The sequence below is a fragment of the Mustela nivalis genome (assembly GCF_964662115.1).
Source record: "Mustela nivalis genome assembly, chromosome: 4".
Taxonomy (NCBI): Eukaryota; Metazoa; Chordata; class Mammalia; order Carnivora; family Mustelidae; genus Mustela; species Mustela nivalis.
In genome coordinates, this window is record NC_139023.1 from 94,999,759 (window position 1) to 95,023,162 (window position 23,404).

General features: G+C 38.9%; 1 long non-coding RNA gene across 3 annotated transcripts in view; it reads right to left on the reverse strand.

Moving 5' to 3' along the window:
- Positions 1 to 20,082, reverse strand: part of LOC309863309 — a 113,727-nt gene extending 93,645 nt beyond the window's left edge. For all 3 annotated transcript variants that reach the window (XR_014310985.1, XR_014310986.1, XR_014310987.1), the window contains exons 1-2: positions 20,019 to 20,082; positions 19,716 to 19,930 (exon numbers count right to left, since the gene is read on the reverse strand). This is a non-coding gene — a long non-coding RNA (uncharacterized lncRNA). The remainder of the gene's footprint in view (positions 1 to 19,715; positions 19,931 to 20,018) is intronic.
- Positions 20,083 to 23,404: the final 3,322 nt, after the last annotated feature.

Genomic DNA, 23,404 nt, shown 5'->3' on the forward strand with positions numbered 1-23,404 from the left:
AATTCTTAACAAAATACTAACAAATCAAATTCTGATTTGTTACACATTAAAATATCATTGGCATAATTAAGTGAGCTTTATTCCTCAGATGCAATAATGAATCAACATAAGGAAATCAATGTGATGTACCACATTAACAATATAAAGGATAAAAAAAACAATATAAAGGATAAAAACAAAAAATCCTCTCAATAGATGCAGAAAAAAAATTTTGATGGAATATAACATTGCTTTGTGATAAAGACTCTCAACAAATTAGGTAGAGACGAAATGCACCCCAACATGATAAAGGCTATTTAGACAAGCCCATAGCTAATACCATACTCAACATTAAAAAGCTGACAGCTTTTTCTCTAAGATCAGGAATAAGACAAGCAGGTCCCCTCTCACCACTTTTATTCAACAGAGTACTAGAAATCCAAGCTAAAGGAATTAGGTAACAAAAAGAAATAAAAGTCCTCTAATTGGAAAGGAAGTCCTCTAAATTGGAAAGGAGGAAGTAAAATTATCTGTTTGCAGATGACATGAACTCATGTAGAGGAAAATCTAAAGACTCCACTAAAAAAACCTGTTAAGACACATAAACAAATTCAGTCAAACTGAAAGATGCGAAATCAATATATAGGCAAACCACATTTTACTGCACTTACCTTCCGTGTGCTTTTCTGATATCGCCCAACCCCTCTTTTCCTTTTCAAAGTAAAGGTTTGTGGCAACCCAGCTAAACAAGTCTATTGGTGCCATTTTACAATAGCATCCGCTCACTTCATGTCTCCATGTCACATTTTGGTAATTCTTACAAAATTTCAAACTTTTTTATTATTATTTTTGCTGTAGTGATCTCTGATCAGTGACCTTTGATATTCCTATAATAATTGTTTTGATGCACTATGAACTGTGGCAGTACAAGATGGTAAACCTAATCAATCAATGTTGTGTGTGTTCTGGCTAGTCCACTGACCAGCCTTCTCCAACCCTCACTCTCTCCTTGGGCCTCCCTATTCCCTGAGAAACAATAATACTGAAATTAAGCCAGTTAAGAACCCCACAATGGCCTCTAAGTGTTTAAGTGAAAGGAAGAGTGAATCAATGCAGCAAACTTCATTTTCACCTTATTTTAAGAAATTACTACAGCCACACCAACGTTCAGCAAACACCACCCTGATTATTCAGCAGTCATCAACATCAGAGCAAGATCCTCCGCCAGCAAAACGATACAACTTGCTGTAAGCTCAGATAATGGTTAGCATTTTTTAGCACAAAGTGTTCTTAAAATAAAGATTTTTAAACATAATGTTACTGAGGCACCTGGGTGGCTCGGTGGGTTAAAGCGTCTGCTTTCAGCTCAGGTCATAATCTCAGGGTCCTGGGATCAAGCCCTGCATCAGGCTCTGCTCAGCAGGAAGCCTGCTTCCTTCCTCTCTCTCTGCCTGTTGCTCTGTCTACTTGTGATCTCTGCATGTCAAATAAATAAATAAAATCTTAAAAAAAATAAACATAATATTACTGGACACTTAATAAACTACAGTATAGTATAAACATCTTTTTTATGTACTGGGAAAGCAAAAAATTCATTTGGCTTACTTTATTGCAATATTCACTTTATTGCAGAGTTCTGAAACCAGACACATAATATTTCCAACATGTGTCTGTGCAAAAATCAGTTACATTTATATACACCGAAAACAAATTATTTGAAGACATAGAAGAACACAATCTCATTTACAAGATCAGAAAGAATAAAATACCTAAGAATAAATTTAATCAAATAGGTGAAAGATCTGTACACTGAAAACTGTAACACACTGATTAAATAAATTGAAGACACAAATAAATGAAAGAACATCTTGTGTTCATGGATTAGAAGAATTATTATTAAAATGTTCACACTATCTAAAGTTATCTACAGATTGAGCAGAAGCTATACAAATTCCAATGGCATTTTTCAGAGAAAAATTTTCAGAGAAAATTTTGAAAAATCATAAAATCCATATGGCATTACAAAAGACCCCATATAGGTAAAGCAATCTTCAGCAAGAAAAACAAAGCTAGAGGCATCACACCTCCTCATTTAAAATTATATTGCAAAGCTAGAGTAATCAAAACATTATGGTTTTGGTACAAAGACACAAACTGATGGAATAGAATAGAGAGCTCAGAAATAAACTCACGCATATACAGTTAACTAATCACTGACAAAGAATACACAAGAGGGAAGGGACAGTCTTCAATAAACTCTATTGGGAAAACTGGATATCCACATCCAAATGAAACTAGACCATTATCTTACACCCCACAGAAAAATCAACTCAAAATGAATGAAAGACTGATCTGAAACTGTACAAGTCCTAGAAAATATGGAGAAAATTTTCTGGACATTGGTCTTAGCAATGATCTTTTTAATTTGACAACAAGACACAGGTAACAAAAGCAAAATAAGTAAAACAAGTTAAACTACATCAAACTTTACAGGTTCTGCACATTAAAGGAAACAACCAACAAAGTAAAAAGGCAACCTACGGAATGAGAATAAATATTTGGAAAGCATCTATCCAACAAGGGGTAAATATCCAAAATACAAAAGGAAACAACTCAATAATGAAAGCAAAATATCATCTAAAAATGGACAAAAGACAAATGACCAATAGTTACATGAATAAAAAGCTAAACATCTCCAATAATCAGGGAAATTAAAATCAAAACAACAATGAGATATCATCTCACACTTGTTAAGAGGTCTACTAACAAAAAGTCAAAAGATAACAAGTGTTGGTGAGGATATGGAGAATAGGGAACCCTTCTGTGCTATTGATGAAAACATAAGTTTTACACTTATTATGGAAAATAGTATGGAGTATCCTCAAAAAATTAAAAATATAACTACTATACAAACCTGCAATATAATGTCTGGGAATATCTCAAAAGGAAATAAAATCACTATCTTGAATAGGTATCTACATCCCACATTCACTGAAGCATTATTCACGGAAGCCAACATATGGTAACAATTTAAGTCCATCCCTGGATGAATGAGTCAAGAAAATGTAGTGTGTGTGTGTGTGTGTGTGTGTGTGTGTGTGTTTGTGTGTGATATATACATATACATATATGTAATATATATACTATATATACAATATATACATATATTCTAAATATACATATTCTAAATATACATGTATTCTAAATATACATGTATTCTAAATATACATGTATTTTACTCATATATATAGAATATACATATATATAATATATACAATATATGAGTAGAATGTACATACATATACAATAGAAATTACTATAAGGCCTTAATAAAGAAAAAAATCCTGCCATTTGTGAAAACATGAAGGAATTTAGAAGCAATTATGCCAAGTAAAACAAGCCAGACACAGAAAGACACAGAAAGTGCTGATATCACTTATATTTGGAATCTAGGAAAAAAGGCCATTCATAGTGACAGAGTAGAACTGTGGTTGCAAGAGGTGGGGAGTAGAAGGAAAGGGGAAATGTTGGTCAGATGCAATAAACTTCAAGTTCTGGAGACCTAATGTAAAGTCTGATGACTACTGTGAACAATACCATACTGTATACTTGAAATTTGCTAAGAGTAAATCTAAAGTGTTCTCACCACAAAGGTGGGGGGATAACTATGTGAGGTGGTAGATATGTTAATAAGCTTGTGGTAATCATTTCATGATGTATATATATGTCAAAACATTACATTGTACAATTTACATGCATACAACTTTTATTTACCATACCTCAATAAAGCTGGGATTTTTTTTTTTAAAGTGGCCCTTCTTGACATCTACAAAATACCAACAGCTAACGTCACACTTAATAGTAAAAAAACAAACATTCTCTCCTCAAAATTAGGCACAACGCAAAGATGTCCTCTTTTGTACCTCCTACTCAATATATTACCAGAAGTCTGAGCTAGTACAATAAGAAAATAAAAAGTATACAGACTGGAAAGGAAGAAATAAAACTGCATTTGTTTGCAGATGACAAAATGTCATTACAGATTGTTATGTCAAAAGTTCCAAATGAAAAGAAACTCCTGGAATGAGTAACTGAATATAACAAGGTTAGGAATACAAAGTTAATATAAGAAGTTCAATTGCTTGTCTATACCCCAAGAATGAACAATTCAATGTTCAATTAAAAATAAAAATATTGTTTAGATGAGTTTTGTTCCAAGATGGTGACACAGGAAGACCTTGAATTCACCTCCTCCCTCTGTGGACATACCACATCTGTGCCTATTTATAGAGCAATACCTCCAGAAGGAGAACTGCGGGCTGACTGAACAGCTTCTGCACAGTAAAAGGTAGAGCAACCACATATAGAATGGCAAGACAGACAGCGACAGGGACAAAGGAATCTCCCACTCAACAACACTGTGAACTGCAGTGCAGACGGATATATTGAGGGACCATTGGGCAGATTTTTCTGCCCTGGGGCACAGAAAAAAAAGCTGTGGTTTAAAATGTGATATTTATTAGATCCAGGTTTAGAACTCCCCCAGTGGCAGGGAAGCTAGCAGAACTCTCTCCAGGTTAGAGAGGCTGGCAAGGGCTATGGTTTATGTTCCACACCCATCTTGATTGTGCAAACAGGAGCAGGGTCTGGAGGTCATAGCTAGCATATTGCTTCAGCAAGTCCAAGCCCCTTAGGCCACACCAGCCCCAGATGTGTGAAAATAAAAAATAAAATAAAATTTATATATATCACAGTTTAAAAGAGCAACTATTTGATAAAGGATCTAATCCTAGAACTCTGCCGAATGTCAGGGGAGGTGCTGGAATGCTCTTGGGTTGGAGGAGCTAGCAAACACCATGGATTAAGATCCCCCTTCACCTTGACAACATGAAGAGGAGAAAAGTCTGGGTCCCCTAGCTAACCTACCACTTTAGTCAGCCCCAGGCCTCAGTTGTCCCACTAAAGCAACCCCAGTGTGAGCACACCAGGAAACACCTGGTCAGCACTCACTACAGTTCTAGCCATTTTGCCAAGGTGACACAGGTGCAGAGCACCCTGAACACTCCAAGCCCATACACTTTGACCTCAGACAGCTTGCTTAGGTACCACAGACAAAAGTACCCCATGACTCCTCACCTCACTCTTACTTCAGCTCCAGTGATCCTGCCAGGGCACCCCCTGTGCAGAGAACTCTCTGAACCCCAGGCCCATGCCTACCTTAGTTCCAGATGCCCCACCGGGTCACCACTAAGTGGTGCCCACAATCTCCCAGCCCAGAAAATGTCCCAGCCCCAGCGGCCCTGCCAGGATGCCCCTGCATAGCACTCCCAGGACACCCCTGTGAAGAAAGCTCTGGGATCCCCTGGCTTACAATCACTTCGTGATTCTATATGAAGAGCCTGGGACTCCCCCAGCCTATACTTCAGCCCCAGCCATCCCACTGGGGCAGCTCCAGCATGGAGTGTTCCAGGACCCCAAGCCCATCCAGCCACAGTTCCATCCAGTTAAATTCACCAGTCTATAAAGGGGATGATCACACACAAGACCATTATTTCAACTTTAGGATATATAACAGTCCTGCCTAATTTATAGAAGCAAATACAGAAAGTCAAGCAAAATGAGGAAGCAGAGGAATTCTCCAAATGAAGGAACAAGACAAAACCACAGGGAAAAAAACTAAATAAGGCAGAGATAAGCAATATGCCCAATAAAGAGTTTAAATTAATGGTCATAAATATGCTCCCTGGACTAGATGGAAGGTAGAGGAACTCAGTGAGAACTTGAACAAAGATAGAAAATGTAAAAAAAAGAACCAAACATAAATGAGGATTACAATAACTGATTCACTATTTTCTAGTGAAAAATACACTAGAGGGAATCATCAGTGTATTAGCAGATACAGAAGAATGGATCAGTGATCTGGAAGACAGGGTAATGGAAAGTGCTCAAGTTGAACAGAAAAAAAGAAAGAAAATTAAAACAAACAAACAAGGATAAGTTAAAGGATCTCAGGACAACAAATAAGCAAACATTCAAATTCTAGGAATTCCAGAAGAGGGAGAGAAAGGGGCAGGAAACTTATTTGAAGAAGTAATAGCTGAAAACTAACCTGAAGAAGGAAACATTCAGGTTTAAGAAGCACAGAATTTCAATCAAGACAAATCCAATAAGGTCCACACAACACATTGTAATTAAAATACCAAAACTTAAAGATAGAGTTTTAAAAGCATCAAGAGGGAAGTACAGGCAAACAGCTGGAGTTTTTTTTAACAGAAATTTGGCAGACCAGAAGAAAGAGGCATGATATACTCAAAATGCTGAAAGAAAAAAACCCTACAACCAAGAGTACTGTACATGCTAAGGTTATCATTAAGAACTGAAGGACCAGATGGAGTTTCCAAGACATCAAAAGTTAAAGGAGTTCATCACCCCTAAACCAGCCTTATAGAAATCTTAAAGAGATTTTTCTAAGTGAAGAGAAAAGACCATAATTAGAAGATAATTATGAATAAAAGGATGTAAAATAAAGCAATATATACATAAAGTGTGGAGGGAAGGGTCTCCTTTCAGACATAAAGACACATACAGATTGAAAGTAAGAGACTGGGAAAAAGATACGAAGCAAATGAAAGTCAGAGGTGGGAGGGAGGGTAATATTTGGATAAAATATACTCTAAATCAAAGTCTGTAACCAGAGACAAAGAGTAGTATTAAGTAGTAATAAAGGGGTCAATCCAACAAGGGGATATAACAATCATTAATACCTATGTATTCAACTATACCCAACATTGGAGCACCTAAATAAATAAAGCCAATATTGATAGACATAATGAGAGACATTGACAGTAGTACAATAATGAAAGGGGACTTTTAATATCCTACTTACATCAATAGGACAAGTCATCCTAGGCAGTAAATAAATAAGGAAACAGTATCTTTGAATGACACATTAGACCAGATTTAACAAATATATATGGAACATTCCACCCAAAAATAACACAATACACATTTTTCTTCAAGTGCACACACATTCATTTTCAAGTATAGATCACATATTAGGCCACAAAATAAGACCCAATAAATTTAAAATGTCTATCACAGCACGCATCTTTTTCAACCACAATGGTATGAAACTAGAAGTCAATCACAAGGAAAAAAACTAGACAAAATGCAAGCATGTGGAGCTAAACAATATGCTGCTAAAAACAAAAAAAACAAACAAACAAAAAAAACAATGGGTCAATGAAGAAATCAAAGAGGAATTTTTTAAAAATAAGGAAACAAATTAAAATGAAAACATAATAGTCCAATATCTCTAGGATGCAGCAAAAGCAGTTTGAAGAGGGAAATTTACAGTGACACCAGTAGAAGGAAATAATAAGGATCAGAGCAGAAATACATGAACTAGCAAATAAAATTTTTAAAAAATAGAAAAGATTAATAAAACCAAGAGCTGGTTCTTTGAGAAGATAAATAAAATTGATAAATCTTTAACCAGACTCATCAAGAAAAAATGAGATAGGACCCAAAGAAATAAAATTAGAAATGAAAGAGGAGAAGAAACAGCCAACACCACAGAAACATAAAGACTTAAAAGAGACTATTATGAAATCTCTATGCCATGAAATCAGACAACCTGGAGAAATCAATAAATTCCTAGAAACATAAAACCTTCCAAAACTGAATCAGGAAGTAAGTCTGAAGAGACCAAGTACTAATAAAGAAGTTAAACTGCTAGTCAAGAAACTCCCAAAAAAAGTCCAGGACCAAATAAACTCACAAGTGAATTCATCTAACCATATTTAACAATACATTAAGAAGCTCATTCCCACAATCAAGTGGGATTTATTGTGGGGATGCAAGGGTGGTTCAATATTTGCAAATCAATCAACATGATACACCACATTAATAAAACAAAGGACAAAAATCATATGGTCATCTCAATAGACGCAGATAAAGCATTTGACAAAATTCAACATCCATATATGTTAAAAAGTGGGATTAGAGGTAATATACCTCCATATAATAGAGACTATATGTGAAAAACCCACAGCTAACATCATACTCAATGAAAAAAAAAAAAAAAAAAAAACCCAGAGCTTTCCCTCTGAGGTCAGGAAGACAAGGATTCCACTCTCACCACTTTTATTCAACATAGTACTATAAGTCCTAGTGACAGCAATCAGACAAGAAATAAAAGGCATCCCTTTTGGTAAGGAATTGGTAAGGAAGAAGTTAAACTGTCACTATCTGAAGATGACATAATTCTATTCATAGAAAACCCTAAAGAATCCACCAAAAAAACTGTTAGAATTGATAAATGAATTCAGTGGAAGTTGACACAATATTAATACAGAGAAATCAGTTGCATTCCTATACATCAATAATAGCATAACATAAAGAGAAATTAAGAAAACAATTCTATTTACAATTGTAAATAGAATAAACTTAACCAAGATGGCGAAAGACTTGTAATCTGAGAACTATAAGATACTGATGAAAGAAATTGAAGATGACACAAACAAAAACAAAAAGACATTTCATGCTCATGGATTAGAAGAATTAGTGTCATTAATATGTCCATAGCATCCAAAGCAATCTAGAGATTCAAGGTAATCCCTATCAAATACAAAGAGCATTTTTTTTTAAGATTTTATTTATTTATTTATTTATTTATTTGAGAGACAGTGAGAGAGAACATGAGAGGCGAGAAGGTCAGAGGGAGAAGCAGACTCCCCATGGAGCTGGGAGCCCGATGCGGGACTCGATCCCGGGACTCCAGGACCGTGACCTGAGCCGAAGGCAGTTGCTCAACCAACTGAGCCACCCAGGCGCCCTACAAAGAGCATTTTTCACAATAAACTAGAATAATACCAAAATTTGTTTGGAACCACAAACGGCCCTGAATAGCCAAATCAATCTTGGAAAAGAACAAAGCCAAGGGTATCATAAACCCAGATTTCAAGATATATTACAAAGTTGTAGTAATCGAAACAGTATATGGTACTGGCCCCAAAATAGACACACAGATCAATGGCACAGAAAGGAGAACCCCAAAATAAACTTATGCTTATATGGTCAATTAATCTATGACAAAGGAGGCAAAAATATACAATAGGGAAAAGACACCAATAAATGGTGTTGGGAAAACTGGACAGCTGCATGCAAAAGAATGAAACTGCGCCACTCATTGAATCACTATGTTGTACACATGAATCTAATGTTAACATTGTGTGTCAGCTATACTTCAATAAAAATACTGTTTACAATAGCACTAAAAAAATGACATACTAACAAAGTATATGCAGAATCTATATGCAGAAAACTACAAACTGTGATGAAAGAAATAAAGATATAAATTATCAGAGAAATATTGTATGGTCACTGATTGGGAGACTCAATATTGTTAAGATAGTTCTTCCTAACTTGTTCTATAACTTCAAAGCAATCCCAATCAAAATCAGATGGTTTTGTTGACAACAGACAAAATGATTCCACAGTTTATATGAAAAGACAAAAGACTTAGCATAGCTAACACAATATTGGAGAAGAAAAACAAAGCTGGAAGACTTACACTATCCAATTTCAGTGCATACTTTAAAACTCCAGTAACCAGGTAATCAGTACCAGTGTGGTATTAGTGAAAGAACAGACATACCAATCATTGGCCCGAACTAGAAAGCCAAAAAATATACCCAAAGAAATATAGTCAACAGATCTCTGACAAAGGAGCAAATGCAATTCCATGCAGAATGACTAGTGTTTTCAACAAATGATGCTAAACAATTAGATACCCAAATGAAGCAAGAACAATAGACCTTATACTTTTCACAAAGGTTAACTCAAAATACATCACAAACCTAAATATTAAATGGTAAGCTATAGTAGTTCTTCTATAGCTTCTTTGAAATATAAAATTATAGAAGAAGAAAATTTACATAACGTTGGGTTTGGTGGGAATTTTTTAGATACAACACCATGTTTTTTCATGGAAGAAAAAAATGTTATGTTGAACTTCCTTCCTGTGGAAGACACTGTTAAGAGAATGAAAAGACATGTGAGACCAAAAAAAAAAAAAAAAAAAAAATGCAAAATACATGTTTGATAAAAGACTTGTATCCCAAACATACAAAGAAAACTCTTAACAGTTGACAAGAAAACAAACACATTTTAAAAATAGGTGAAAAAAAATCTGAATGGACAACTCAACAAAGGCTATGTACAAATGCCAAATAAATATGGAAAAATGCTAACATTATATGTCATTAGGAAATTGCAAATTAAAACAGCAATAGAACAGCACTGCATACTCATTAGATTGGTTGAAATCCAAAACACTTGATAACCCGAATTGCTGGCAAAGATATGAAGCAACAGGAACTCTCATTCATTGCTGGTGGGAATGTAAAATGAGCCAATTTGACAACTTTTTTCAAAGCTAAACACAAATTTACCATTCAATCCAGTAATCTCACTCCTCTGTACATTTACCCAAATGAGTGAAAATGTAGGTCTGCTACACTGTAGATACAGATGGTTACATATGTTTGTAATGTATGTGTGGGTTATTATACACACATACGTTTTCTTGTTCCATGAGCTGAGAGGGCCTGTAAGAAACAATCCCAGGAGCAATAAGTATACCATCCTCCAATGAAAGGAACCAAGGCTCACAGAAATGGCTGGTCTCAAGGATTTGCCCTCTCTCAATTTCTATCAATCATTTACTGAACTAGAAAATTGCTTAGAAAATTTTCACATCCCACAGAACAAAGTTCTATATCTCGATGGCATTCTAATTTGTTCACTTTAATTCTTAACTATTTTTAAAGAAGTTTATGTATTTCCTGGGGCTGCTGCAGCAAAGCACCATAAACTGGGTGACAACCAACAAAAATACGTTGTTTCAAAGTTCTAGAAGTCAACTAAGCTAGAACTTCAAAGCTAGAAGTCAACAAAGTATTGAAAGGGCTGGTTCCTTCATCTGTAAGAAAGAATTTGTTTCCTGCCTCTCCCTTCCCCCAGCATTTCCCGTAACCTCAGGCATTCCTTCGTTGCAGATGGGTTTCCTCCCTGAGTCTTCACATGGTCTTTCCTCCATCCTTGCTTTTTTTTTTGTGCTAAATTTCTTCTTTTTATAAGGACATCAGTCTTATTGGCTAGGGTCCACCCTAATGACCTCATCTTACTTTGATCATCATTTCCAAATAAGTTCACCTTCACAGATACTGGAGGTTAGGACTTAACATCTTTTGGGAGAACACAATACAACCCATAACAAGAAGGAAGAGAAGCGATGTTATTGTAAATAATAGGTAAAAGTGTCTCCCCCTCAAAGACTAACCTTTATAAAAATATTACTATCACCTGTTGTCTCCTGTTAGCATTATCTTGCTTTTTGATGTTTGTGTGATTTTCTTCTCAATATTTCCCTTTTCCTGTCACTCTTTCTTTCTTGCTATACAACAAGAAAACCTAAGTACTCTATGCAGACTTTTGAGCCTTCAATGTTTTCTTCTAATTATCTAAGTTAGCTGTTGCCAACATGGATCATAATCTGGAATTATAAGTTTAGCAGAGATCGCTAGGAATATGTGGTGCTTAAACCCAGTAAAGAGGGAGGGGGCTGGGGTGCCTCGGTGGCTCAGTGGTTAAACCTCTGCCTTGGGCTCAGGTCATGATCTCAGGGTCCTGGGATCAAGCCCTAGATGAGGATCTCTGCTCAGCAGGGAATGTGCTTCCCCCTCTCTCTCAGCTTGCCTCTCTGCCTACTTGTGATCTCTGTTCAAATAAATAAATAAAAAGCTTAAAAAAAAAAAAAAAAAAGGGAAGGGGCTAAGCCAAGAGGGAGAAATCAGCATCTGCAATGAGTGGTCGAGGAAAGGTGAGATGATTCTGAATGTTCAAGTTCATTAATCCAGACTTTAAAAAATTCAGAAAGTTGATGGTAAAGCTGACAAAATTTGTACAATTATTTTTGGTTGTGATAGGATACCCCTCACCCCAGATTCTGGCTAGTATCATGGGATAAAACAGACTCTGATTTCAAATTTATATTTTTGCCAAGGTACCATTAGTGCAAGGAAACAGTCCTTGAGTTTACTGCTAGTAAGAGGCACAGAGTATAAATGCTAATTACACCCACCAGAAAGTTTTACCTAAAACTCCGGGGTCTGAGACTTGTCAGCAGTTAGCACCTGTGGTTTGCATTTAGTAGCAACAATGATTCTAATGCTGGGAGGCATGGAGCATACTGAAAACTTTGCGCTCCTTTTGGAAAGGCAGGCTAGAGAAAAGGGGCATGTGTGCTTTAACTCTTCACAGATCATCCCCCACGTCTTTGTCCTTGGTACCTGTGAGCCTCTTGTGATTTATATACGCAAATGTCTAGGAGTTGCAGGCCACATGGAAGGACTATGTTATTACTTGACAAATTCTGCAAGCAGTGAGGCTACCTCTTTTGAAGTCCAGCTGACTTCATTTTAGCAGGTCCAAGAAAAAACTCTGAACTCGTTTACTTCATGCCTTTTTGCTCAATGTAGATTGTATTTCAATGGTTTTCAGGACTGCAGTATCATGAATATTATTCCCTCTCTTTCTATCCATCCATTAAGTGTACTCCTTTTATCTCTCTATATATTTACTTTATATGTAGATCTAGTCCATATTGCACTCTGTTATAAGCCTTCCTGAACTATGGCCCACATAAAAATCACTGAAAAATTTACTTTTTAAAATTCATGTTCAAGTTCTTACCTAAAGAAATTCTGAATCAATAGATCTGGAAGAGAAACCCACATATCTGCATCTGTAACAAGCCACTATAGGATTCTAATGCAGCTAGACCACGGATCCTGCCTTAGCAGACAAACTAAAAAGGAAGGGACCAATTTTATTTGAAAGGATTTAGAGCATTCATGGAGATAACCCCACATCCGCAGATATTTAACTAACCCTAGTTGCTGGCTGCTGGTTATTACATTCTAAGCACTTCTTATAGCCAACTTGCTCTACAGAAATGGTGCTTTATGTTGTTCATTAGCCACTGAAAAAACAGAATAAGGGACTGATGGATTTTCTTCCTTAGCAGTAGAAATGACCATTAATTTTTAGACAAGTTACTTAAACTTTGTCTTTGGTACATACAATTCTTCTGACTACCAACAGTTCTTACAAAGAGCTATCCTCCTCATGGTTGACCACGTACATAGGACATATAGAAATCTACCCAGGTCTCTTTTTCTGTTGTCCATCAGCTTATCACCTCTCTTCACATTGGTCTGGTGTCATTTGGGGAAGATACATTTATTTTATGGACCACCAAAATACTGTACATGAAGGAAAGTACTCAATTTGAGACCCTGAAGCATTGTTCACTAAATAAATCTTTATACGGTAGGCTGAAAAATCCCACTGGGGTTAAGGTTTCAGTATGAACAGCCCTATCACTTCTGCAGACACTTTATCTGACTCCCTTCAGTGTAGCTTAGCAACCTGTGCTCCCCTCAGCCCTGCTCTAGCCCTCTGACAGTGCTGGGTCATTGACAGTTTATTTGGCTGAACCCATTGTCATTGCTCATTGAGGGTAAAAATTATGCCCAAACCATCTGTGTATCCTCAACTCTTGGCAAATTGCCTGACTTAAAGTCAGGCGATGAAGAAACAGTAGTCTAATGAATGAATCAATAACACACCTCCTGGAAAAGTAGAGCTAGTTTCTCCCACAAGCTTCTAAGAAGTTTCTTAGTATCGCTAGTGGTGTCAGACCCATAGTGGAACTCCCACTGTCTACCCAGCCAGTTCCCCATGTCTCAACCCTGCACTGCAGCAGTTTCACCAGATTGGTTCTAAGATTGATGGAGCAGAGAAATGTAAAAAAACACATACCAGTGGAAGCTCCCACATACGAAATGTCGAAGGTAAAAGGCAAACTTACAAATATGAAGGAAGCACGTGTGGTGTACTTTTGGGGGGTGAAGGATGTTATAGGCATCGTCACAGCTCCTAAAGATTCTGTATCTAAGTCCCCCCAACTAAAGTAACACTTGTAAACCATAGATGTAGATTTGTCCAAGGCCTTACTTTTTAAAAACACCTTTTTCCTTCCTCGTTTTTACATGTCATCTCTTAGAATACACCTGCGTTTTTATTTTTTAAATATAAATCAGACAGACATTGGGAAAGGAAATAGGGAGGGTTCACTATTCACCATCTTCCAAGATATGCTTAGTGCATCAGGACTGTAGGATGAAACACAAAGGCATTTCTCCACTCTCACTAAGGAAGAGGGAAGAAAACCCTCTTGTTTCCCTAGCATCCTCCTGCCCCGTTCCTATCCATGCATAGCTCTTGCAGCTGATCTATTTTCTACCTCTAATGCATCCTTGGCAGAAAAATAAAAGACAGCATTTATAACTCACACTCCAACTGTAAATAAAACACTCTAATCTTTGAGGTATAGCCAGACAAGAAAGGATTTCTTTTGAAATCTGCAAGACTGCGACACCTGGTGGTTTAAATCTCTGATATAAAAAGAGAGCGAAAGAGAGAGAAGCCTGCAAAAGGGAAATACTGCAAAATTTGCTTTTGGGTATAGATTCTCCTCTTGATAATATAAGGAAGAGAGTCCCCCCAAAACTCTCCAGCATCCAGGCTTTCTCTGGTTTTCTAGGCACAAGAAAAAAAAGTCGGAGTAGAAAAAAGTTTCAGAGTAGAAATTTTAGGATCAGACAAGAAGAGTCTTGAATCTTGCGCAGTCTTGGGAAGGTTGTTTCAATCCTGGGAAACAATTCCCTGACACATAAAAATGAAGAAAATACATGATGTTGTCAATCTCTGAGGTATCTCTAGACAGCATACATAGATAATAGAGAGATGAATGACTAACTCGTAAATGTTCCACAAAAACAGACAGCATTAAATGTGAACTATGGCAACAGAGCCTCCAGCTTGGAGAATCGGTCCCCGCTTCCTCGTTGGTCTCTATCCTTATAAGCTTTTCTCCCCTACTTCTCCAGGTCTTTGTATAGATCTGGATTGCTGGATTTTTGAACTTCTTCTAGCACTTTGAGTCTATTAAATCAGACCCTCTGAAATTGCTGATATCCCATTTTAGATGGGGGGAAAAAAGGGCTATTTCATAGGGTTCAACCAAATATCAGTCCATTGGTTAAATGTCTTGGTCCATTGTTAGAGACTTCTTCAAGTGGGTAAACAGTTGGGTAAAATTATTTTCCACAGACAGAAATTGGTTTTGGGTAGTTTACCTACTGATCTTAAATGGACTCGAGGATACAGGATTTAGCTTCTAAAATCTCCCCTCACAGGTGTTTTAATATAAAGCTTATAGTAATCACGTCCATTAAAAGGTTGCTTTTCTGGGTTTCACAGTAAGAATTTTACAGCAAATTATATGCTATGGTAACTGGGATTTTAAAGATAATTTTTCTACACATATTCCAAAAATGCTTATTTCTTCTCCTTTTCCTTCTCCTTCTTCTTCTTTTTTAACCTTCCATGAACTCAAGAAACAAAAACAGTGGTTACTGGAAATAAAAGCCTCCTAGGCAACAACATCGCACAATACCAAAAAAAAAAAAAAAAAAAATCTAATACTGGCAGAAATGGTCCCTTGGAAATAGTGGCTCATTTGTTTAGAGTTCTGTTATTAACGTCTGGTGATCAGGGAGTCAGAAACGGAAAGGATGCCACAGAGAATCATTAAGAACAACACACTAGATGGAGAGCCCATTTAACTGACAAATGGTATAATGCAGTTCAGATTAAAAGCAAACACACATACCTCCCCAAAAAACCAACAAAACAAAAAACTCCCACAAAACCCCCAAAAGTTAAAACCACTGCTAAAGACTATGAAGACCCTGAAAAATCCTGGAAGCTTCCTGAGGTCTCTACAAAGAGAGAGCCATCTCAGTATTATAGTCCCAAACCAGCAACAGAGACCGAGTGTGTTCAAAAAGAACTAAGAAAATGAAAACGTGGTTTTCATTTCAATATTTAAATGACAGATTTTAAATGCCTAGTGGATCTTAGCCTTTCCTGGCCTTACATGCACAGAAGCCTCTGCAAGGGCAGAGCTTACACATCAGACCTGACCTGAGTGCACAGCCCTATCTGGAACCTTCTGTGCGTTGCCACAGACCCTTGATCCCATTCCTTTGGGTTTTGGTTGTGTGTGTGTGTGTGTGTGTGTGTGTGTGTGTGTGTTTTTCTTTCGTGTACTCTGTGCAGTCTCTTACTCAAAATAACAGAATCAGCTTTTCAACTCTTCAAACTAAGTGAATCACTGCACCCACATTGAAAATTTTTCTGAACACTTGTTGAGCTCAGAAGCTGGACTGACCTTCAAGGAATTCGAGGGTGGGTTGTGCCCACGGCAAACCCAGAGCAGAGTGGGTCTCCTTCTCTGACACAGGACAGACATGCATACTTTTCTTCTTGAGACTTTGACAGGGTCATCACTGAACAAAACCACTGGAATTACAGCAGCCTTGCTTTCTTATTTTCTTCCTTATGGTTTCTCATGTTGGCAAATATGGTAATAATTGCATAGGCAATAAAGGATTCCCCACTGTGGTTATCAATATAGGGAGGAGATAACCAGAACTTTTGCTTTCACACAGAAAAACAGTTTAGGGATGTCCTTGGTCATTAAGAAAAGATTCAGAGATGTAGATCATATCAGCCCTGCTAAAGGAAATACTTTCAAATTATTAGATTTATCTGACTGACAAACAGAAGCTAGAAGATCAAGTCAGATTAATGTGCTCCTGAAGAAAGATTTTTTTTTCCAAATTTCACTGATAACAGCCTAATACCCTCACTCTTTCTCTGACAAAGCCTTTTTCTGTTGTTCCTTGCTATAAACATAACTGTTTCAAAATGAAATGTAGTTAAGACAGTTATTTGACAAAATACACTTTTGTTTGGCCTGCATTCAACACTGAAATAAAACCATCAAATCTGTTTGTATCAACATAGCCATTTTAGACCAAATCTTTCGAGATTTCTTCACAAGGTTTTATCCTCCCAAACTCATTAGTTAATTTTCTAGGTGTCTTCATCCGTTCGGGTGGTTCTAACAAATTACCATAGTTTGGGTGGCTTATGAACAATAGAAATTTATTTCTCACAGTTCTGGAAGCTGGAGATGGAAGGGCAGGATGCCTACATGGTCAGTTCCTGTTGGGAGCACTCTTCCAGGTTGCAGACTGCTAAATTCTTGTATCCTTATGACAAGTGCAGAGCACGAGGCGAGCTCTTTAACATCCTCTTATAAGGGTACCAGTTCCCTTTCTGAGGGCTCTGTGCTCCTCAGTGGATTGCCTCCCAAAGGCCCCCATGCCCACGTACCATCACACTGGGATTACAGGTTCAGCATGTGAATTTGAGAGGAACACAGAAATGTAGTCCATCACGATAAGTTTTAGTCACAAACACAACCCATCAACACAGAATTGTTGCTCCCTTTGCAATGCAAGGACCGAAAGAAATCCGTCTATATAAAACCACACTCCCTCTTCCCTGCTCAGCGCGGCCTCATTTTCTTGCCACTTTGAAGTCTTTACTCAAGTGTCACCTTAGTGAGATCTTCCCTGCCTAGTTGGCTAAATACAACACCATCCCTACACCCTAGTTCCTATGGTGCTTCCCTGATCTAGTCATCTCAACAGAACCTTTACCATTGGTGTTATTAACTTTATTCATTTAATTTATTTAGGAAGGTCTCCCCTTTGGCCACGAGGGAAGAGATCTGGGGTCTTATTTGCGGTCATATTCCCAGGATCTAAAGTGCAGATGCATAAAGCATAGTAAATAAGGACTTACTGAATGAAGGAAGGAGCAACCAATTAAAAATTTGCCTTGGAAAAAAAAAATTGCCTTGAAGTTTTCTTTGAAGTCGCTTAGTTATAAATGAAATTAATTTATATATCCAGGAAAAATGTATCCAAAAAGGTCGCCACAGGGCAAATCAAACATACTAAGACAAATAGTAATAATAAGTGTGAGAGGTTATTTTTAGATGTTACAAAAAAGAAAGTATGAGCTCTGTCGGAGCGGTGGCCCCGAGAATTGGCCCCTAGAATTCTGTATCAGAGAGACTAATTCTCTGAAGTGCTTTTCAGTGTTTGGAACTCTACAACAATAAGTAGTGTGGATGGCCATGCTGCTACATATGGGGGCATCCGGGGGCATCTTATTGGGGATTTTTCAGGTGACTGAAGAGGTTGCTTAGGCCTGTGAATGGAAACCAAAGAATAAATTTCCCTGAGCGGTTGGCAGGCTCTACCTGCCAAGTTTCATGTTTCTGAGCTGGAGGGGCAGCTGAACAGCAAAAGATATTTCCTGTAGCTAATGAGCCCTTTGCAGGTGCTCGGCATTGCTGAGGCCTCACAAAAAGTCAACAGTGTGTCAGGGATTGCTCAGGGGAACTTTCTGGGGCCTAATTGGGCTTTCCGATATTTGTCATTAGGCACAGCAATCGGTGTGTCCCCAGGTGACCTGAGTTGCCTGCTCGGTACTCATTGCTCCCTTGTTTGGCACTTGCAAGAGCAATGTTTACAATTTGTTGAGTTACAGAACAGAAAGGACAGAAGAAGATTTAGTGGGATCCGTGATGGCAGCCCACAGTTGCTATTTAACCTCACAGGAGATCTGCTTCGTAAACTAGGTAGACCAGTCAACAGGAACTGGTACCAGCAGTGTCTATTCTGTCCTCTGCATGGGGGGCAGGGGTACACCGCGTAGCCCCCCTGTCTCTGCCTTCCTTTTTCATTTTCATTTCAACTTTCTTCACCCCTTAGAGCAGGCAGGGTGGGGGGCAGGTAATGGGTCATCTAAATTCTATGATAGCTCATTATCCACTGATTTGGTGAAGACCATTCAGGGAGTGTTGCTTTGAAGGCAGAGTTATCGGCATAGAATGGGGCCTCTCAGCTCTTGATTCGATATCAAATTCCATTCTAACTCCATGGAAGAAAGCAAAATTTCACAGATTAACTCACTTCCTCAAAAGAAAAATAGGTTTCCAGTATTTTCTTTTAAAAATGAGCATACCACAGTTTGCTACTGGAGTAGGGAGGGCAGAGAACATAAAGTTTCAATTCTTGGGCTATGCAATTTCAAAGCTCTGCTTCTGTCACTTATTAGGTATGTGTGTTTGGCTATGGCCCAGTTTTCTCGACTATGAAACAGGAGCAATAAAAGTACCTACTACCGGGGTTATAGAGGGAATTAAACAAAACCATGCACGAAAAGTATTTAAGACCTCACTGGACACATAATCTCTCAATAAACATTCACTGTTACAATTATTTCTTGTTAACATGTTTGAAAAGAAAAACCGACAGTTCTCTCATACAGTGTGGGGGTGGGGGAACCCAGTCTTTCCCTCCTACAAATCTTTCTCTTGGATTTTTCTTCCCATGTGTCTCCTTTCGTATTCACACAAAACACTTCATTTCTGACATTTATGACCATGAAATGTATAGCAGATTTTCCCCCCATATCAAGCAAATCTTCACACCAGCTAGGTGCCCTACAATTTAACTCAATTAACACTGACTGCCCCACCCCTACCTGAGACACCAAAAGACAAGACCGGTTGTCACCTGTGCTTTTGACCTACCAGCTATAGATTAGAACTTTCGACAACTCTCTCCTTGGGTTTAATTTACTAGGGCAGCTCACGGCACTAAAAAGAACATTTTACTTACCTTAATTATAAAAGGATATGGGGGGGTGTCAGGGGGGCTCAGTCAGTTGAGTGTCAGACTCTTGATTTCAGCTCTGGTCATGATTTCATGTGTTCGGTGAGACGAGCCCTGTAGCAATCTCCATGCTGATTGTAGAGCCTGCTTGAGATTCTCTCTCTCCCTCTCTCTCTCCGTCCCTCTCCCCTTCTCTGGTCGGGTGCTCTTGCTCTCTCTCTCTAAAAAATATATGAATGAATGAATGAATGAATATGGGAAAAGATACAGATGAACATCCAGATGGAAGAGATGCCTAGGGCCAGTTACCCAGAAAGGAGCAAGGAGCTTGCTTCCATGCGCTCTGCAAGCACACCATTCTCTCAACACTGCCAGTGTGTTCACCAACCTGGTTTTTATTGAGGCTTGATTACACAGGCATGACTGATTGACTCCTTGGCCATTGGTAACTGGTTTAGACTCCCGCCCCCTCTCTCCACCCCAGTGGTCAGGAGGTGGGACGGAAAGTTCCAACCCTCTAATCACATGGTTGTCTCCAATGGCAACCAGCCCTCACACTTGAGTGCTTCCCAAAAGTTATCTCATTAGCATAATAAGGCAACTTGATCGCTCTCACCACTTGGGAATCCCCAAGCCAGAAATGGGGGTGAAGACCAAATATATATTTCTTATTATAAATCACGTTACAACCGTACAACGTTATAGTTAGAAAAATGTATTAAACTCTTCTTCACATAAATATGTGATAAATTTAGACTGTTAAATAATGTCAGAGATCCTTAAGTACCTGTACTTATGCTACGGGGAGAAGATAAAGGATGATTCTCCACAGCTCTAACTGCACTTCAGCGGCTACTGGTCAACCCTGTGTTCAACAGTGTAAGAAGTAACTAACAGGCTTATGTTTATTTTGCCACCTCCATCACCTTCTCCTCACCATCTGGTTCAGATGCTAATCAACACTGAAACAGTCCAGAGAGAAGAGAAGAATCAGGGGAAGGAGGAGAAATCAGAGGCCCAGGGGCTGATTTCAAGCAAAGTAAAGGCCTCAACTCAGTGACTAGGAGCCCTTTCACTGCAGTGGCTCCTGGGATTGACTCCTTGGGTCTGCTTGGAGCAGTGGAGGAGCCGGTAAATGGCTCTGGGTCCAGTGGCCACTGACGTACATACGGCAGCACACTGACTATTTCTACTTTTGCAAAACGAGGGCGATCACAAAGAGGTAAAATGATGTTAGTAAATCTGTTTGAAAAATCCTGGGAATTGGGGTGCCTGGGTGGCTTAGTGGGTTAAAGCCTCTGCTTTCAGCTTGGGTCCTGGGATCGAGCACTGCATCGGGCTCTCTGCTCAGCAGGGAGCCTGCTTCCTCCTCCTCTCTCTCTGCCTGCCTCTCTGCCTACTTGTGATCTCTGTCTGTCAAATAAATAAAATCTTAAAAAAAAAAGAAAAGAAAAAAAGAAAAATCCTGGGAATTAGTTTCAGCAGCAGCATAGGGCTTCAGTTGACGTGGTAGCTGCTGCAGGACACAGTATACTGATCGCCGTCACCCTCCCTCCTTGTCTGCACCCCTCCAGAGCAACCCAGTTCCATACCCTGGATCAACAATTTTGGCTGAGACTGTTGGTTATATGCCAAATGCACCGTCTCCTTCTTCCAGGGTGATAGACCTCTAACAGGCAAGCAGGTGTGGCCGTATGACTAGGTTCTCGCCCCTGAAACATTACATGGGTGATTGTGCCACTTCCTGTTGGGAGGTTTTAACAGAGAAGCTGGGTTCTGCAGGTTCCTTTCTTCCATGGCTGGTTGAAATTGTAACTTAGGCCTAGGACACGGTCTCTGAATTACCACATGAAGGAAATCTATTCAGTTACTCGAACATCCATGCTGAACTGCTATGCAAAGGAGAAATAAAATTCTGTTTGTGTTTGACCCATTGATATGGTGGTTTAACTTATCCACTTATCCTATCCAAGTCACTGCCTTAAACTCCACTGCCCAAAATGTACTCCTTGGATTTCAACTTTTTTCTGTTGTCCAACCCTAATACAAGACAAATTTGTCTGGGATATATAAAATGAATGCTCTTTTGGCAATTTTCTCCTTAGTGAGAAGTTTCAGTGAGAGGTTTCCTGAGGAGTGATTATGACATGGGTCACAGAGGAGAGGACATATAAAAAGGAAGGAACATATAAGAAGAAATCAAGACCCCAAAAGAGTGGGTGAGCGTGACCTTTGTGTCCTTCACAACTTTGTGAGGAACTTGCTCCAACCAATGTAGTAGACTTGTTAAGACCAAACCTTATCCTCTCCCTGCTCATAGGATCTATGGCTTCTGTCTCAGCCTGGCTCAAAAAACCAGTCACACAAGTGTCTACTCTCCTCTGCAGGCTTATTAAAAGAAATTCCCCTCTATTTGCTCAGCACCCACCATGTATCAACCACTGCACACATGTCCAAAAGAGCTGCCTTCCCCTCCAGGGCTTAATAGATCCTGATGCTTATGATTGAGCTTCCCACAGAGCAAGGTGGCACTCACATCTGGAACTCAAGGTCACCACAGTTGGAGAATCCCACTGGATCAAGTGACGGCTGATGCTGCTTCCAAAGGAGCTTTGATCTATTAGTCTCTTTTGGCTTTGGTGCTCAATTTAATAAGAGATGATTTATTTTCCTGGCACAAATAGCCATTTTCAAACTACTTCAATTTCATAGAATAGAATAGCATTACCTACTGTGTACTGGGCATTAGGCATTTGCTGGGAGCATACACTTTCCTACTTTTTCTTTGATAGGAAGAACTTTCCCCTCATGCCCACATCCCCCCATGTCTGGGAGATTTAAGTTCAGAAGAAAAGGTTGACCTCCACTGAGGCAGCAGCTAAGGGTGAAGGAGAACCACTATGAACTATGAACCACTATAGAGAAGCAAAGCACCAGGAGACTTATTCCTCTTTTCTGCTCCTGTCTGTCCTCCTCGGTCAAGGAGAGGTGTTTGAACCTCTCCCCCGCAATTTGCTCTTGATTCAAATTGGCTCCTAAAACAAAATCCTGGATCAACACCAAATCTTGGTTCCCTGCACAAAATCTTGGATCACTCCTGAGGAGTCGAGGCCAGAAACAAATAAGGCCTCTATTCATCAGTTTCCATTTATTGTAGGACTCACAGGTCCTTTTAGTGAGGCTCAGTTACCAGATCTTCCTCCGACAGGGAAGCACATGACACCGTAATGATTTGTGTACTCCGTCCATCCCTAGGCCAAATAGGAAGACCAATGTTTTGTTTGGGAGACCAATTCATAGAGATCGAGTTTGCCTTTGCCAACAATTGACTTACCACAGGTTCACTGGGTGAATTTCACAGCCAATAGCACACACAATGTCCCTTAGTAAACACCCAGCTGAGATCCCTCAGCCAACGGAGAGCTGAGGTCCAGTGCGGAAGAAGTCCCTTGTCGCTCAAGCTTGTTACCAGGGAGCGAGAGCATCGGTGTTGATAGATCAGAGATTTTCCTCTCGAGGCTGCAGCACAACACTTGCTACTCTTGATAAAGCAATTGTCTTTACAATGCAGGCGCCAATGCCCCAAGGTCTTCGGAGAGCTATTTAGATCAGCAAAAAACCACCTTGCCCAGACTGAACACTCCAGATAGTTCTCACAAACTCTCGGTATTTACAGTCTAAATGTCCCCTTGCCA